The sequence below is a fragment of the Benincasa hispida genome, chromosome 12 (assembly GCF_027475165.1).
Source record: "Benincasa hispida cultivar pf3 chromosome 12, pf3_genome.v1.1, whole genome shotgun sequence".
Taxonomy (NCBI): Eukaryota; Viridiplantae; Streptophyta; class Magnoliopsida; order Cucurbitales; family Cucurbitaceae; genus Benincasa; species Benincasa hispida.
Window position 1 is genome coordinate 54,452,268 of NC_143489.1, and position 14,538 is coordinate 54,466,805.

At 36.1% G+C, this 14,538-nt stretch overlaps 1 long non-coding RNA gene and 1 other non-coding gene across 2 annotated transcripts; both read left to right on the forward strand.

The window, feature by feature from the left end:
• The first annotated feature begins 2,455 nt into the window (after nt 1–2,455).
• LOC120068123 (uncharacterized) lies at nt 2,456–3,707 on the forward strand. Its single transcript, XR_005479096.2, has 2 exons — nt 2,456–2,573; nt 3,066–3,707. It is a non-coding gene; the product is annotated as an uncharacterized LOC120068123 (long non-coding RNA).
• LOC120068697 (U5 spliceosomal RNA) lies at nt 2,463–2,580 on the forward strand. Its single transcript, XR_005479325.1, has one exon. It is a non-coding gene; the product is annotated as a U5 spliceosomal RNA (small nuclear RNA).
• Nucleotides 3,708–14,538: the final 10,831 nt, after the last annotated feature.

Genomic DNA, 14,538 nt, shown 5'->3' on the forward strand with positions numbered 1-14,538 from the left:
GCAACCTCACTCGATCATTTTACACATAGTTCCATTATGCCATTCTCCTTAACATTTGAATTTTTTCCAACAACCCTTAGTACACTAAGTGTGGAAGAAGGGTAAACTTCACATGTCCGTCTAGATGTTCATGATCCGTACGTGACATACTGACATCGTGGAGAGGGTATACACATTACAGAAGAGGGCCAACCATCAAATGTAAGAGGCGGTGGCGATCGTGGACACTATGTGACTTAACAATATCGATCTAGGCATAATAGAGGATCTTCTTTTGGTCATGAATAAAGAAAATTGTACTTATAATCAAAGAATAGAAATTTCATAATCAAAGTAACATTGTTGTTTATATTATTAAAAAATGAGTAACATTATTATCACTATGAAAAAAAGAGACTAACGATATGGATGATTTTAGGGTTAAAAGTAATTACAAATCTTATCGTTAATTTTAGGTTAAAAGAATCATTTTTTTAAAATCCAATCTAAAAAATTTCATTTTGAACAGACGTATCTAAACGGTTTTGCATCCATTATATTAAATGTATCTCTTCAGAAGACGCATTCACCTTTTTTTTTTTTTTTTTTTAATTTAATTATTTGAATGCGTCTCCTGAAAAGACGCATTTAGGAGAGACCGGTCAAAGAAAGAATAAAATAATGTTGAATGCGTCTCTTCAAGAGACGCATTTAAATAACAACAAAGAAACATTCCCTTTTCCCTAAATATTGTGAAAACAACGCCTTTTACCCAATTAAGTTCTAAAAGGTCCTTATTTCTCCAATTAACCCAAGGCACGACTATAGGAATGTAACTTTTTTTTTTTTTTTCATTCAACTTGAACAAATATTTCATATTTCTATGTTATTAAATCTTCAAATATATATATATATATAAAGAATTATTCACCACATATACTTTTGTTTTATTTATTTTTATTTTGAAAAACATATATAATATTTAATTTTTAGTACATTTGAAAAACGAGACCTAGACTCGAGAAACAAGTCGATAGGGTAAACCTACGAAGGGCCTACGCTAACAACGATGATTGTACGTGTGTGCGAATTCTCCATGCCAACAAAAGTGACATCCTTTGATGTTGAAGTTTGAGCAAATTTTGTGTATATAGTCCGTTTAGTTTTCAAAACTCCTATACTTTTAACATCATGCATAGAAGATTGATCATGTACACTTCATTTTGAAGCATAGTTCAAATCTAAATAAATGAATGAATGAATAATAGAGTACTGTAGGTTTTATATGAAAAATTGTAGTTTGAGCTGGGATTAGAAAATAATTTAGACAAAATTTGGAATTTATGTTCCTTCACTTTATGTTGCATTTTCTTTTACGATACATGGGTAGGTGTTCGAACTTCAAACCTCAAGATTGATAGTACAAACTCAGATTGTGATGTTATGTTATTGTAGGATCATCATAACAATTAGATGAACATTTGCACGGTAACTGTACTCTAACAAAAACTTATTTAGGTGATCTAGTATTTTTTTCCTCTAACTCTTGCATAAATTTATCATTGTGAAATTGATCTTGATTCACTAATAACCTATAAACGGCATATAGTAAGTTTTTTAACAACACATATTAAGCCTAATTAGGAGACCAATGGCACGATTGTATGAGAAGTGCAAAACAAAATATGATATTAATGGAAAGGGATTGATCATGAGTATATAAGCAAGAAAAATTATCTCCATTGATATTAGACATTTTGGATGATATCAAAAGTAAAGTAACGAGGATTTATATCCAAACTGACAATATCATATCGTTGTGGAAATAGGCAGGGTTTCGTTCCCTAAATGATTAGATAATGACAATGAACACATTTTAAATAGCTTATTGAACATTTTTATACTAAAACTCTACTAAACCATCATAAAAATTTGAATTTGATGAATCAATGTTAGATATTATTTTGTAATTATTTTTTATTTTTATTAAATTTCTATTCTCACATGGACATTTCATAGATATTTTACCTTGTACATCTAAATGTTGTCTTACTTTATAGAAACGATTATTAAAAATGATCAATTATAGCCTAATACAGGTACAATCAAAATTTTAGTAACTGATTATAATAGTTTCTATCAATTTTCATAAAAATTGTCGAAATTTTCATCGATATCGATATTTTCATAAAATTGAGATATGAATATTTTGATCGAGTTGGATATTTGCCACGAGACCATCATATTTCGAAATTTCATGAACATTAACAAAAGAAAAAGAAACGGAATAAACAATAGTGATGAATGAAATGCCACATGGCTATGTCATATTGGTTGCTAAGCTTGGAAATCCTGTAAAAGAGAGAAAATGTCAATAATGCCCTTGGAAGTTCCAACTCCCAAGTCCCACATCGAAAAGAAGCTGGTTGGTGAATGCGTTAGTGCCTATATAAACCTATCAGTCTTCACATTTGAAGCCACGGAGTCGTGCGGTGGGCACAGAGCGAACTATTCTTTCGCCTTTTACTAAAGAATACCGTGTGCTCGCCGCTATAAGCGGCATACGCCTATTTTTGGAGGGTCCTCCCTTTATGGTTGGCTCCCTACACCAATTTTAAGTCTCAATTATTCTCTATTTTTATTTTTATTCTTATTTTTATAAAAGACTCTTAAGCACTGGATTATTATCTCTACTTCTTATTTTTCTTTAAAATTTTTGTATATTAATTTATTAGTTATTATGTTGGAAATTAATTTGTATTCTTTTAAAGAAAATTGATCAATAATCATTGTTTATACTTAGTTATAGGGTGGGTCGTTTAAAAATAAATTACAAAATTGATATTTAACACTCCACATATTTTACATATTATATTCAATTCACTTTCAAGATGTTTTCCATCTCGTGTGGAGGTTCGTTCGAGAACCTCATGACTAAACTTCAAGGTCATCCCATAATGTTTATAGAAATTGAGATTGTTCTATTATTTCATTTTCTATTTGCATTTTTGTTGGCATCATAATGGTGTATGAATGTAATCATCAGAAGATGCTCAATCCAATTACATTTATTTTATTTTTTTTAGGAGAAACAAAACAGGAAGCTATAATGCAACCATGCCAGAAGAAAAATAGCGGTACTATTGGGCTCCTATTCCATACATGGCATCTGAAGAATGGGAACGAATTAGATAGGTTGTCGTGCCAGAATGTCGGAAGTGTAAGGAAAAACATTTTGGACCCTTTTTAACTCCGACCAAGACTTATTTTTGGATCCAGAGAGAGGGGACACGTACGGAAACATTGTCCTTATACTGGAAAAAGAAGGAAAGCAGATATGATCGGAGAAGAAGTATATACCTCCACGTCACCAAAATGATGGATTTCAGTTAGACGAGGATTTTGGACTACAACTAAGAAAACTTCATATTACGGGAGAAAGTAGTCAACCTACAAATGATTGTATGCCAAGGACTAACGAAGATAGTAGCGATGAGGATGACACGGAAAACCTGTTTGAAGAAGATACCGATACTTCTAAGCCTTTCCGTTTCTTTTGCTTACAATCAGGTCATGTTTTATAAGTGTGTGTATGGAAACCAGAGGCAAAATTTGAAATGTTAGGAAAAGGGAGAGAAAATAGGAAAGGGGTAAGATAATGAATCTTAGAAAGGAGAGTAGGATGTATATTTTGAGTATATTCATGTTTCTTATTCATGTTTTGAGTATATTCATGTTTCTTGTCCACATTTTGAGTCGAAAATAAAGCAATCAAAGAATAAGAAAAAAAAAAAAAAGAAAAAGAAAAGAAAAGAAGAGAAGAGAGAGATAGAGACAGCAAATGCACGTGCAAGCCCCCAAAATCTTTTAGAAAGTGACCACTATTTATAGAAACCTTAAATGGAAAGACGATGAAAAATAGCTAAATAAGATACAACCATTGAAATTGAAAGAACCATATCTTGAATATAAGAGAGAGACAGAAAGGCTGGGTATCTTATTCTGATGACACTATAGATATGATCGGTCCTAAATCCTAATTCTAGAGAATCATAAACTTTACATAATTGAACAAAATATTATGCATTTAAATTAATTACAACATGCTTATTAAGAAATTGAAAAAGGGGATAAGAATACCCTTACCTTTGAAGAATCATTCTTCAAATGCTACATGAAGACAATGGAAAATCCAATTTTTCCAACTTTGTGATTTTTTTTTCTTTTTTAATTTTATCGAAATTGATTTCATAAATCAATTTCATTTAATAAAATTTAAAATATTATTAATTTTACAAAATTAATTTCATAAATTAATTTTCTTAATAAAATTAATAAATAATTATTTAAACAATTTAAATAATTCTAATTAATTTAATATCAAATATTAAATTAATTTTACACAATACCATCTTCAAATATTTAAATCATATTTAAGTATTATTTCTCCAATTCCATTTAATTCTAATTTGAACACTTCAAATTAACTTATCACGCTATTCTAGAGCTAATCCATTTACGAGCTAGTAGGGAGACCTCGTGGACCTACAGATCATGGGCTCCAACGATCCTAGATTAATCAGCTAAACTCATTAGACCGATTTAACCCCAATTCGTTAACTAATGAGTGATTCCACTAAAGCCCATAGCTGAACTCTCCTCACTGTAGATATATTATGTCCACTCGATATAACCATGATTAGTAAGTTAACCCTTCACAGGTTGCTCGTAATAACGGTTGGGTCGAATCTCTGTTTTATCCCCAAAATTACCTCTTGTTCCGTAAGTCCCACTGATCTCCTAATGAACAATTGATTTGTGATCCAATCAATAAATCGAATCCCTCTCGGGCCAATGAGAGGGTGAGGTCTCTTGTTCAAGACCCAAAATCAGCACTTGAAGTGAAAAACCTCTCTACTAACCCTAATCGGGTAGGAGTGAATTCCATCTTACACCCTATGTCCCCAGCTATTCATCCTATCTTATCCCCAAAATGGTAAGCTTATTGAGCAGAGACAATAGGTCTACTCTCACCGTTTGCAGATCAAAAGATAATCCCGAACAAACAGGAATTCATAGTTAGCTCAGGATTAATGTCAAGTTACCTAGGTCATCGCTTTGAAATAGTCAGTCTTAAACAGTAAACAACGCTACAAAGTAAGAGTGACTGGTTTCATGGTCCGATCTTGTACAAAACTCATTTGCATAGGACACCCCCACTCCTCATGTCCCAACATACACGAATTAGGATCACTTCGTATGTACCACTTTACAACTCTTTGTAACAACTACTGAGTAGGCCGTATCTAATAGTGTTATCAGAATAAGGCACCCAGCCTTATTCATATTCTATAGATCATTTTGACTATTTACTCGAACCTAATCCACTTGTATGTCTCCGCATAAAGTTCAAGTACTCATGTAATAGTCAAGGGACTTAGATTTATTGGATTTCTAAAAAACAATATATTCAATAACAACTTTATTGAATTTTCAGAATAAATTCTATTGTTTACAAACCACGAGTTTTAGGACATAAAACCAAACAAACTCCCACTTGGACTAAAACTCCAGTGGTAACTTATATATCCGATATATAAGACCGAGTTTCTATGTTTATAGAGAAATACAATAAACTAGGGCATCCCATACCCATGGTTTTACCATTCAGTATCTCATACCCGATATTTCTCCCACTTGCCCTAGGTTATTAAACCTGGTATTTCTAGTCTCACTAGGTGATTCTCAAACACTTTAGCTGAGAGAATCATTTGTAAACATATTAGTTCACAATAGGCTTTTTATTAAACTATATGAGGAATGCATCTAATTCTCAATAATGGCCAGGAAGCACACTTTCCTCCCACTACATTGAGGTACTCCCAACTCTTTGATTAAGATGCGTCTGACCTGCCTTAACAACTCTTCTTAACAGTCAGATCTGGAAATCTTTAAATTTACTTATACTTCAATCTTAGCCGTTAAATATCTAAATATTTGCAAATGACTTTTAACAATTTGATTATTAACAAAAGTTGTTATGAGATAGAACAAACATATTTTTTGAAAATGAACATTTCATTAAAAAACAAAAATATGTACAATATGTTCATTACAAGATCACAAAAGCAAGTAATAACATCTTCATCAACAACAACTTCTCCCACTGGTCAAGCTGAGTAAGCGGTCTCCAGGAACTAAGTAGCTTGTTTACCTTTCTCTGCTTTCTTCTCTACAAAATATTTAGGGCAATTTCTCTTCCAGTGCTCTTGTTCGTTGCGTGGAAACATTTCCCTTTCTCTGCAGCAGTTTTCTTGCTTTTCATGCCAACAGGCTTCTTCTTCCCTTTCCCTTTGTCTTTCTTCGCTGGAATACTCTTACTCTGCGAAGAGGAGGCAACATCAGGCTTGGAGGACGTTCCTCTCTTCTCAGCAGAAGCAACATTTACTTCTGGTTCCAAACCCTTAGTTCTCAACATGGTCTGGAAAGCCTATAGCTCATTCAGTAGAGTTGTCAAGTTGTATTCAATTTTATTCATCACAACATTTGTATAGAATTGCAGAAAACTCTTCGGAAGAGATTCTAGAATAAAGGAAAATTGACTTCTCTCATCCATCATAGCGTCGTTTACTTCAGCCACATTAAAGTGGACCATCATGTCCAGGACATGTTCACGAACATTGGTCCCCTCTTTCATGCGACTATTGTAAACGTATTTGATAACATCATGCCTCAGGTTGAAGGACAGTTATCCAAATATCCCTCTCAGAGATTCCATAATCTCTTTGGCAGTACTCATATCCTCGTATTTTTTTTTTTACCAAAACGTCAGACAAGCTGGCGAGAATATAAGCACGGGCTTTATCATTCGCCCCGATCCAACTATCATACGCTTCCCGATTAGTTCGGTTGGAATTAGAGCTAGGAATGGGAGAACATTCCTTTGTTAAGATAAATCTTAAATAATCTATCGTAAGTATTGTGTTCAAATTCTATTTCCATGTGACATACTTATCTCTGATCAGTTTGTCCGAAGCCAACAATTGTATAATTGAACTCGTCATTCTGAAATTATAAACAAATTTAATAAGTGAATTGCTTTTAAATCCAATCAATTTTTAGCAAATTGATAATGTACCCATAATCATTATTTTTGCAACGATACTTAAGTGATTTAGAACAAATGCTACCGAGGGGTAGTCAAGAATTCCTTCACAAAAGCAAGACAGTTCTTGACCAAATACTATCTCTAGAATAACTCATATCCCGGTAGTCATTTAGTTATCGTTTTCAATCAGGATCATTACTAACACTTAGTAAGTCTTGTAAGCGTAGACCCGCCATTTTCAGATCTTACAGAACGGTATGAGTATGCCTTCGAAATAGAAGACAATAACCAAGACGGAACTATAAGACCAAATTCATTTTACTGAAGTCTGGATTGTTCCGAATTCAATGTTACAACCCTTCGAGGGGATTGCCGCAGTTAACGACTTAGCTAGTGCCGCCTAAAAACGACAACAGACGTAACATAGGAATCTCACGGTTAAAACTAATGGAGGAGACCGTAGGACAATATTGACATATTTCCTTCACCCACTTACTATGAACGACTTCCCCCATTCACCTTGTTATTGATCCATGCAATCACTTTCCGTATGGAGCAGTCGAGGTAAAATTGACAAGAAACCGAGCATGGATCTCATGGTGTGAACTCTTGAGGATGTTAGAGCTAATAACTTTTATTCTCCCACTGAAATGTTCTAAATGTTTGGGTAAATTTATACTTAGGTTCTTTTCAGCTAATAAAAACAACCCTAAGTCTAGGTGGTTTATCCAAGTATAACATTTATAAATGGATTTTAAACCTATGATGTCTAGGTGATAAACTGTTTTTATTACCTCACACCACTCACGAATGCTCATAAAATCGGTTTCCAATGCTCAATTATTCGGCCATAATCCCCAGGTAGGAGGTGTTCCGTCGACTGTCAACTTAAGTACCCCATGGCTTCGACAGGATTATATACCGGTTGAGTTTGTAACCCTAGTTTTAAAAATTTACGACCTATTTTAAATATTAAAACAAGTGGTTAACCTAAGTAAGCATGTAACTGTTCTTTATTATGGATTTTAAACGTCTAACCCAGTTTTATAACAGCTTAACAAATTTTAGACATGCTAAACATCCACGACAAACAACAAAGGCATTCAATATCTAATATAACTATTATATTAAATAAAAGAAACCCTAGCATGCATACTGAAGGAAATCGAACTCGAGATTTCCATGAACAGCGGAATATAGAGCATTCCAAATTACAATCATGAATGAACATTACCATTACAGTCGTACACAAAACATATAGTTATGCAATCCATATTGAAATTACAACATGATGACTACAAATGAACAAGGAGAAAACTCTACGAACATTTGTAGACTCGTCTCTACGCTCCTTGCTCACGAACGCTCAAACACAGCAACCTCAAACGCTCGAACAACACGACCGCAACACTGCACGAACACTTCGCGCTCGTCCTCAGCGATCGCCTCGGTCAACTCTCCAGCAAGAACACGAACGACCTCCATAAAACCTCGATGATGTTGAGTTGAGTATGACACTACCAAGAAGGTTGCCTTGGTATCCTTGTTGGGATTGGTATCCTAATTGATAATAGGTATTTTGATGTATGAGATACATCTAGTGGAGGATTGATGTAAATGAGATTTACATTAAGTAACATGGAATAAAAAAAGAACTATGGTTTATATGTTTTATGAGATGAAATATTAAAACTATAGGTTATAAATATAGTATGATAAATTGATTATCATTTATGTTTATAATAATATTAATTATTGGATAATTAATTCTTTTTCTTTTAAATAACCAAAGTAGTGGGTGGTTATTGAATCATGGTAACCGTGAGTTTAAAAGGAAATTGGTTTTCCTATTTTGAAAAGAGTTTTTTTACAAAAGTTTGAAAAAGGTTTTGAGTTTTCTCTTCATGCAAAAGAAACTCACGGGGTCGTCAAGTAAAACAGATTTACTAAACGACTGCTGGACGAGCTAAACGATCGTGCAGTATTTACTAAACGATCACATAGTTTTGCTAGACGATTGCTAGCCCAAGGTAAACGATCGTGTAGAGGTTGTAGGCGATAGATCGAGCTAAACGATGAGCTAAACAATCGCATAGCTTTTGCTAGACGATCGCTTAGCTTTATCTAAACGATTGGGCATCGACCTATACGATAGGTCTCCGCCATCTCTCACTTGCCCAGTCGTGTACGCAATCGATGTTTTCTCCTTCGTCTGCCTCATACCAAGTACGAACAGAGCCCACCCTCTGGATTCTCACATCGAGAATACCAAGGTAGCCTTGTTGGTGGTGTCAGACTCAACTCGACACCATCGAGGTTTTCTAGAGGCCGTTCGTGTTGCGGATGAGTCGTGACCGGGGCGATCGCTGAGGAGAGCGCGAAGTGTTCGTTGCGGTGTTGCGGTCGTATAGATCGGCCGTTCGAGGCTGCTGTTGTTCGAGCGTTCGTGCGAAACGGAGTGTGGAGACGCTTCTACCATTGTGCGCAGAGTTTGATCTCTTTATACATTTTTATTGTTCATGCTGTAATTTCTCTGTATGAATTGTGTAACCGTTTGTTTGAAGTCGACTATAAATGATTTGTTCATTCATGATTGTGAATTGGAATAATCTTGTTCCGTTGCTCAAGAAAATCTCAGATCCGACTTCCTTTAATTCTCGGTGTGAGAATCCAGAGGGTGGGCTATGTTCGAACTTGGAATGAGGCCGACGAAGGAGGAAAGAACAATCGTGTTTATGATTGGGCAAGTGGGAAAAGCCAGAAAGCTATTGCATAGGTTGATGCCCAATCATTTAGCTAAAGCTAAGCGATCGTCTAGCAAAAGCTAAGCGGTCGTTTAGCTCATCATTTAGCTCAGTGTCTATCGCCTACAAAACACTATACGATCGTTTACTAAAATACGTTGTCGCTTAGTAAATCGGTATTTACTTGACAAATGCCCGTGAGTTTCTTTTTGCGAGAGAGAAAACTCAAAACGATTTTTCAACCTTTTGTAAAAACTTTTCAATACTTACTAAAATTAGGAAAAAAATTTTCCTTTTATCTCATGGTTACCATGAATCACGAATAACCACCCACTCAATTGGTTATTAAAGAAAAAGATTTAATTATCCAATAATTAATATTATTATAAATATAAATGATAAACAACTTATCATACTATATTTATAACCTATAGTTTTAATATTTCATCTCATGAAACATATAAACCATAGTTCTTTATCTATTCCATGGTACTTAATGTAAATCTCATTTACATCAATCCTCCACTAGATGTATCTCATACATCATACCGATTATATCATATAATCAAAATACCTCTTGTCAATTTGAACATTTCAAATCAACACCAAGAACTGATCCTCAACTGAATCCATTGAGCTACCAAGTGGACCTTATGGACCTGTAGCTCGAAGCTCCAACGGTACGTGAATAACTGACTAAACTCTTTAGTCACGGGATCCACCATCCGTTAACTGTCAGGCACTCCACTAAAGACCGATAGCTGAACTCTCCTTACCATAGATATATTATGTGTCAATCTTAACCAATCAAAAGTGCGACAACCCTTCACAGATCGCTCGTAAGTACAACTCGAGCAATAACTGATATGCCCCTATAGTTACATCTAACTCCTTAAGTACCACTGATCCCTCTAATGAACATAAGTCATAGTCCTACTATGACTGAGTCTTCTCTTCCAAAGAGAAGCTATGGCCACTATGTTCAAGCCCCGGAATCAGCCCTTAAGGGAGCAATCTCTCTACTTATCCCTGCTTCGAGAAAGGAGTGAATTCCATCTTGTAGATTGAGTTCCTAGCTCCCAGATCAGACAAGTCCCCAAAAAGGTAGGCATGTTAAGTTGGCAATCTGGCCACTTTCACCCATACTAATCAAAGGGCTGTTGGGGTTGATACCCTAAAGTCTTGTGTCCTGTAGTTTGTAAACAGTTTGTACGAACACTTGTATTGTATAATATATGATATTTCATTTCACATCTTGTATTTTGCTCAGTTGCATGTTTTATTTGCTTTACCACAAACTAATAAACTTAAAATCTCTGGTTATCTGTATGTAACTCAAGCATGTATGTGGTGACATATAGTGGATCATGTCTTGAGTGATAACCAAAATGGTCTGTAGTATATGGATATAGGAGGGAAACCTTATCCTGGTAACGCTACGGATGCGGCTTGCTTTGTGGAATGGTCATAAGTGTTGTGACTTGTCACAGACGGCCAACAAAAAATCGATCTCATCATCAGCTCGACTAAGAGTTCCGAATCTGATCCTAATCATTCGTGTTGGGGACATGCAAGCGGGGGTGTTCTATACAAAGAGTTTGTATAAGACCTAACCACGAAGTGTTAACGTCTCGTTATATAATTCTGTTCATGACAGAGAGTTCACTTCACTAGGATGACCTTAGGTAATATGACCTCAATCCTGAGTGAGTTAGGAACCCATGCCATTGAGGGGGGTCCTTTGATTTGTATGGGGGCGAGTGGCCAGGTCGCCGATTCAAACATACCATTTTGAGGATTCGTATGATTTGAGAGTTGGGAACTCAGCTACACAAGATGGAATTCACTCCTTCCCCAAGGCAGGGGTAAGTAGATAGATAGCTCCTTTAAGGGCTGATTCCGGGGCTTGAACGATGTGGCGCCACACACCCTCTTAGCCCGAGAGGTGTTCACACATAGTTGGACTATGTTGTATTGTTCATTAGAGGAATCAGTGGTACTTAAGGAGTGGGATGTAACTATATGGGCAAAACGGTAATTTGACTCAGTTGTACTTACGAGCATCTGTGAAGGGTCATCGTACTCATGATTGATTATATGCGATGGAGACAGAAATATATCTGTGGTAAGAAGAGTTCAACTGTTGTTCTTTAGTGAAATGCCTGACAGTTAATAGATAGTGGATCTCGTGGCTAAAGAGTTTAGTCAGCTATTCGTGGACCATTGGAGCTTCGAGCCACAGGTCCATTAGGTCCCCTGGGCAGCTTAGATAAAGTCGAGAATCAGTATTTTGGTTAATTTGAAATGTTCAAATTGACAAGAGAAGGTTCGATTATATATGATATAATTGGACTGGTTAATTATATATGATATAATTGGCTAAATGTATGAGATACATTATTTTGGAGGAAATTAGATATAAATATGATTTATATCAAGTAGAGGAGAAATTACTATAGTAGATATGTGATATCAAACTATAGGGTAAAAATATAATATGATTATATTTATTAATAATTTAATTGGTTAATTATATGATAATTAACCTAAAAGCTCTCTCGGACATGCGTTAGTGGGAAAACCACGTTGGTTAGTGTAACCGAAGAATAAAATGAAATTTTGTTTGCAAAAGTTCGAAAAAAAGTTCAGAAGGTTTTGCGTGGTGTGGAAACGTGCACGATCGCATAAGTCAAGAGCCTATACGATAGTCACTCAGCGCCTAAACGATCGCACACCTCACGTCTAAACGATCGCCCTAGTTCTTAAATGATTGGATAGCTTTCCTAGACAATCGTATAGTGTGTCGTGTTTGCTAAGCGATCGTATACCTTTTCCTAAACAATCGTATAGTAAAACCTACACGATCGTGTAGTTTCTTCTAAACGATAAGCATCTAGCTATACGATAGCTTCCTATTCTCTCCCACTTACTTATCGTCTACACGATTAGTTCTTCCTCCTACCTCTACCAAACTCACTAAAGACCACGCGTTGGATTCTCACTCCGAGAATACCAAGGCCTCATTTCTAGTGGTGTCGTCACCGTTTCATTCATTTCTTTGCAGTTGTTCGTGCTGCTGCAGCCGACACATTTGCTGGATGTTTGTAGATCGGGTAGAGATCTTCCACTGCGTTGAGTTCCAAAGCTTGAAGAGTATCTTCAAATGGATGAGAATTCTTCTTCTTACATTTTAGTGTTCAAAGCATGCCGTTAATTACTGTTTGTTTGCATAACTGTGTGTTCGAACATATATGGTGTATTTCGGTCACGGTGAAATTGGAAAAACCCGAACACGCTCATGGGATCCTCTTCGTTGAGAGATCCTTTAAGAACCGCCCTCAAAGGCAGGAGTTCCCAAAATACTCAAGATTGAGGTCGTGTCACCTATGGTCGTTCAGGTGAGATGCAAGTCTCTAGTATCAACGGCGTTATATACAAAGTTTAATCATCTTGTGGTCTACGTCTTATACAAACTCTTTATACAGGACACCCTCGCTCGCACGTCTCCACATGAATGGTCAGGATCTACCATCTGTAGTAGTTTACAAAACTTGCAAATCTCTATAAAGCGGGCCGTATCCGTAATGTCACCAGAATCAGGTATCCCACCTTAATCCTTATACTATAGACCTATTTGGGTTATCACTTAAGGCATGATCCACTTGTATATCACATATACATGCTTAAGTTTACATAAGATAACCAAGGAGATTTGTTTATTGGATATGAGTAAATGCCATAATTAAATAACACTTATTTTATTCATTAAACAATGTGTATCTTTACAAAACAACGAGATTCCGGAAAAATTAGGACACTAATTCCAACAATCTCCCACTTGTCTTAATGACTCGAGAGACTAATGTACAATATACAATAAACTAGGGCATACCCTAGTATCATCTCCCACTTGCCCTAGACAAGATGCCGCATGTCCCGCAGACCCAGACTCTCCAGGTGACCTTCGAACACTTTAGCCGTGAGGGCCTTTGTAAAGGGATCGGCAACGTTGTGCTCCGATGCGATCTTCGTGACTATCAAATCACCGCGATGCACAATCTCCCTGATCAGGTGATATTTTCGTTCGATGTGCTTAGCTCAATCATAACTTCGAGGCTCCTTCGAATTTGCCACAGCCCCGCTGTTATCACAATACAGTGTGATAGGCAAATTCATATTTGGAATAACTTCCAAATCTGAAAGGAACTTCATCAGCCAAATAGCCTCCTTAGTTGCTTCACAAGCCACTACGTATTCGGCTTCTATAGTAGAGTCTGCGATGCATCCTTGCTTGATGCTTTGCCAGATTACAACCCCTCTATTCAAAGTAAACATTGACCCCTATGTCAATTTACGAGAATCTCTATCGGTCTGAAAGTCAGAGTTCGTGTATCCTGTAAGGATCAGATCCTTATCTCCACACACAAGTATGTAGTCCCTCGTTCTCTGAAGATACTTGAGGATCATCTTGACCACCGTTCAGTGATCAAATCTTGGATTGAACTGATACCGACTTCCAATCCCTACTGCATAGGAAATGTCGGGTCTAGTACACAACATTGCATACATCAAGCTTCCTACAGCAGAAGCATAGGGAATCTGTCTCATCTCCTCAATCTCTTAAGGTGTCTTAGGACATTAATCCTTAGACAAAACGATTCCATGCCTGATGGGTAATAAACCCCTCTTGGAATCCTACATCCTCTA